Consider the following 5,359-nt stretch of genomic DNA (forward strand, 5'->3'; position numbering starts at 1 on the left):
TCTTCAGAGAGACACTGATCTGAGAGCAGCCTTCCCTTCCCTCCAGTGCAGAATTATTGAGAGCAGCCTTCCCTCTTGCCTCACAAAAGCCCCTTCCCTCCAGCATCCTCAAAGAAGCATGTTTTTCCAGGGTTTTTGAATGCTTTAAGGGTGCTGAAGAGAGCACTAAGGTCAGGCTTTGCTGGGATCAGCCCTGCTCTGCTGCTCGTGCCAGGACACACTCAGCTCTCACACACCCTGCAGAACTGACACTGCAGCTGAAGCCCTGCTTTAGGACTTTGCCTCATTTCTCACCTGCCATTCTCCTGGTATTTATACAGCCTCAGTGGTTAACACCAGCACAAGAACACTTCACTCCTTCCTTCGGCAGTGCTGACCTCCACTCTAAGGGCTCCTTTACACCTTGGTCCTCCACAGGCACTAGAGATTCCCTGGCAGGCTTCCTCTGAAAAATATTTTTACTGTTTTTTTTATGCCTCAGGCATGCTGTTGCTCAGTATCATCTTCTGGCTTAACTTCTTATGGTTTGACATTTAGTCTGCCAGAAATTATCCTCGTTTTTTTTCCCATTCCCTCATTTGGCTGCAATGCCCATTGTTTAAAAGATATCATCTTCTTACTTCTATGAATTGACTTCAATGTGTTACTTAACCCCACTGGACTTTTTAGTGCTCCTTTAAAGATTTTTGCAGTAAGCTTTTAATCTTTAATCAATCTTCATTTGCCAGCATTTTAACCCCACTAGTTTTTCCCTTAATGTTTTCCTATTTTACTTAACCCCTACCTTTGAATGTAACATTTCAAGTTGCAGGCACCTACTGATAAAATTAATTTAACTACTGGCATTAATTCTCATTTTCAAGAGGCAGCATCATGTTTTCATTGACATGGACCTTGCCTATCAGCCAGTATCACTTGTTCCCTGGTGTTGAAGTGTGTCAGTGGTTTAAGCCTGCAGGCAGTGAGAGCCTGTATCCCCTCCCAGCTGAAATGTCTTTATAGTTTGGACAGTTTCCAAAGAGTGAGCTGAATTTTCCACCTGTCTCACTTGGCCACATAAAGTTACCTCATTTATTTAGACACTGCAATCAGCTCTTGCTCGTAGAAGAGTATTTTTAACAGCATGTCCTGTGTGTGTGGGGTGAGCACTGCCCTCCCCAGGAGCTCCAGTGATTCAGAGCCTGTGTCAGTAAATTCTGAAAGCACTGCAGAGCTGCTCTGAACACAGTGCTAATACAGCCCTTGCAAACATTTCTGTCTCCCAGCTACAGCACAGGAGATTTACAGCTTCAATGTACGAGTCCTGCTCTGAAGCAGGGGTGCCTCCTTTCCCACACAGAGGGGCAGCTGGGCTGGCAGTCATTTCTTCACCCACATTCACCCAGAAGGTGTTTGTGCTGGACAGGGATATGATTTACTTCATGAACTTGAGCAAAAACGTCCTTCAGGAACTCAGAAGTTTTTCAAATACTTCCCAAGGCCAGGAGGTGCCCAGCAGGGGTGAGCTGGGCTGCTTGAAGGGCTGAGGGAAGTGCAGGCTGGAGGACAGAGCCAGGACACCAGGAGAAACCTCCCAGCCCTGCTGCAGGAGTGTCCTTAGAGACTGACCCAAACACTGACAGGCCTCTCACACTGCTGTGTTTTGCCCAAGCTTCACTCCAGTGATGTCCTCAAGACACAACTCATAAATGTGAACCTCCTCTACCAGCTCTGCTGCAGCTTTTTTATGGGGTGAGCTCATTATGGATAATTACACTCCAGATCACTGCAGAAATAAAGACACAGCTGCCCCATGTATCACAGGCATAAAACTGTTTGCCACCTATAATTTCACACCAAGAGGAATTATACAATCTCGAGTTTACAGCATTTGAAGATACATGAAGGCAGACTGGCTGGGCTGGAGGCCAGAATTACAACAGGCTGCACATGGCCCAGGGGAGCTGGGACAGCAACAATAACCTCCCAGGCTGGGGTGAAAGCTCCCTGTGTGCAGCACAGCTCTGGGCACAGCTCTCTGTGAGCTGAGAGCTCAGCAGGCAGGGCTAACAAACCTCCAGGGGACACAGACATCCCCAGCTCCCACCCTGGCACCAGCCGAGGGCTTCTTCCTAATCACACCTGGTGAATTTTACACAAGTGTGTCATTCCTGTGGAAAACCAATCTGCTGCAACAACTCTGGCACTGGGAACACCAAGAATGAAGTCCAGCTGATTTGTGAGGAATTCTGTGTCCCTTGGTGAGTGTCCCCAGCACAAAGTCACCTGCAGCAGCTGCTGTGTCTGCACAGGGAGCGCCCAGCACGCCGGGCACGGCCAGCTCCACAAAACCCCTGGGTAATCCTGACTCTATCCCGGGGAAAAAGGCACTGAAGAGCCTCTGAAACGACCTTCCTGTTATTTCAAATGCATAAAAATAGATTAGTCATCTAGCAATTTAGGTAAACAGCTCATTATAAAAAATCATTAGGGAATAAGCCTTCATGATTTCATTTCTTCATCGTTTCCTGTCTAAATAAAAAAACATGAACTCAAGTGACACTGATTTCATTACTTTTGTGCACAGATTCTTGAATGATTTCTTTCATACTTTTCTGAATAATTTAATCTGCTCCTTTCTGTCAAAAACATGTTAACAAACATGGCTGGGTAGAGCAAAGTCTTTCAAGGGTAACAAAAGCTGTTGAAAACTTCTATTTAGGATTTAGTTTAGGTAACCATCAACTCTGATTCAAAGAAATGTAACAAAGTTTGAGGGAATATTTTGTTTTGACAAACTGCACTTTTACATGACTTTGAGAACACAAATGGCAGCATCTTACAAGATTCCTAAAATCTGTTGTTAAAGTTCCTTGTTAAAGACTGTTCTGCCATGGCTGCAGCCCCGAGCTCTGCAGCAGAAGGACACCCCTGACACTGCCAAACCCTGCTAATTCCAGGAGAACACAGAGCCTGCTGCCTGTCCATGGCTGCACACAGACTCTCCTGTGCCAGCCCAGGCTCAGCCATCAGCTGCTGCAGTGAGCTGTAACCAGGGCTCTGACTCTTCCCTACTCACACAACTTCTATTCCTCCTCTGGCAGCTCCAGAAACTGAAGAATGGCAGCTCAAAACGACTGGAAGGACAGCACTGGAGACATCCTCAGATTGATTTCCCTACATCCTGCTTAGAGAACCTGACAAACTCTCAGTGACTTTCCCAGAAAACCTTAGCAGTCATCGTTCCTCCACCTCACAGCTCGGTGCTAATCCCACATACACAGCTCCCAGAGCTTTCTGGTCACACACTGCAGCTCCTGAGGCTGTGTGAGCTCTCAGCACTTCCTGCTGAACACAGACAGAAAGCAGAAACCCTGAGGGAAGTGTTCTGTAGCTCACACCTGTGTCCTCCATGCCTGGCAGAGTGGCATGGGTGTCCCAGCCTGGTGCCAAGGACAGCAGCTGTGAGAGGGAGCCAAGGGCACCACAGCCTGGCTTTAAACCCAGGGAGAGCAGTGGAGGAGAACAGCTATGGACAGCAGGACCACTGCCCTCCTGGAAACCATTCTGAGGCTCTCCAAAGGGAGAGAGGCTTCCCAAAATGTCAGGCAGTAACCTTCAGGGCAGGCAGCTGCTGTTCACTCAGATATGTCTTGGTTTAGACCTTCCTCAATGACTGATGCAAATTCTGTTTCTTGCTCTGAAAAAAGGAAACAGCATCTTTTGTTTGCTTGACCCTGAAAGGCAGAGGAAGTTGAAGACTTTATTTATTCAGCCCTAAGACATGGGAACTTACAGAGCATTGTCACTTCCCAAAGAGCTTTTGTTTTTATTTTCCTCCTCAGCCTGTGTGGGTTCTGGTTGATTTTTCAGAGTTTGCTACCAGCCTGGGACATCTGTGACCTGCTTGCACATGGCTGTCAGCTGAAAGGAGGTTCTTTGTAGCTGCATGCAAATAATCCTGCTGCCTGATGGCAGAAATCACTCCAGTTTTGATCAAAGAGCCTTTCCACTAGATTTGCTTTCCCCCTTTTTCACTAGAACATGGATTATTTCAGAGTACTTTTGAAGTCTGTTACACCAGTATGATGATGGATGGCAAGAGGGAAAGCTGCTGGAACTGGTCACGAATCAGAAGCTGGCCAACACAGCAGAGCACATGGACTCTGCTGAAGTCACCATTCCCTTCCATTTCTGCCTTTGGGAGATGATTTTGCTGCTGGATTTCATGACAAAAAGCAACCCTTAGGAGAAGAGGGCTCCTTAAGAGCCCAGAAACACAGAGGTTATCAAGGGTCAGGCACACAAGCAGCCATCTCAAAGGCAGAATGAGGACACAGCCCTGGACCTATCCAGAATATCTGTGAAACATTCAAAACTCTGTCACAGCTGCCAATTCCAAGAAAATGAGCCTTAGATTGCACCAGGGACCTTCCCATCAGATCTCTCACTTTTGTCTTGGCCTTGGAGCACAGACCCAAGCCTGAGTTTAGAGAGATGGAAGGAGTTCCACACACAGGGAACTGTTTGCACAGGGATCTGAGAAGATAAAAGGTTTTTTGGTGTTTGTGCTGCTGCCAAGGCCAGCAGTACTGCTGGTGAGCACACACCTGCACAGACACCCAGAGCTGCTCCTATAGCAAGAACAAGCTGTGAGAGCCTCACCCAGTCCCAGCAGAACTCCTGGAAGGGATTTCTGGGGTCAGACCCTGAGCTGGCCCTGGGGCAGTGCCCATCCCACTGCTGTGGGCAGCCCAGAGCAGCCCTGCCAGGCTGGGCACGCTGCTCACACACAGCTTTGTGCTCAGCTGGGGACAGAGGCTCAGCTGTGCTGTTCTCTACAGGTCACTTGGATCCACAGAGCCACCTTGTAACCCACTGCAGTTAAATAAATAGAGGGCTAATGGCAGATGGTTTCACTTAAACTTCAAGAAAGGCACCGCCTATATGTCAATTTGGAATTGCTGTAATGAGCCAACAACATTCTGAATTACAATAAAAGCAAATTTAGGAATGAAACCTACTGGAGACTTAACTGGTCTCAAGTGCATAGTTAGATTTCTAAAATAATAGCTGCAATCCAGCATAACAAACATGACTTGCTTGAAAACAAAAGGCTGAGTTTAACTGTAGATTGCAGCTCATTTTCATTCCCATGAGGAACTGCAAGATATTTCTTCTTGGAGTAACTTGTCAGGAAGGCACACCAAGAGTGCCCCCAAACCCACTAGAGTGGGACTAAGGCTTTTCCCAGTGCTGCTTTTCCCCCTGCTGCCCTCCCAGTGCTGAGGTCCTTGGGCAGCATCAGGGAGATGTTCTGTGAGTATTGCACATGTTCAGAGCTGGGGCAGAGGCAGGGCAGAGCAGGCAGGGCACAGCC

The 5,359-nt window shown here is 47.6% G+C and overlaps 1 protein-coding gene across 2 annotated transcripts in view; it reads right to left on the reverse strand.

Moving 5' to 3' along the window:
- The window catches only part of ATF6 (activating transcription factor 6), a 75,207-nt gene that overhangs the window by 9,116 nt on the left and 60,732 nt on the right, over nucleotides 1-5,359 (reverse strand). The window lies entirely within an intron of this gene.

Source organism: Parus major, unplaced genomic scaffold (assembly GCF_001522545.3).
Source record: "Parus major isolate Abel unplaced genomic scaffold, Parus_major1.1 Scaffold246, whole genome shotgun sequence".
NCBI lineage: Eukaryota > Metazoa > Chordata > Aves > Passeriformes > Paridae > Parus > Parus major.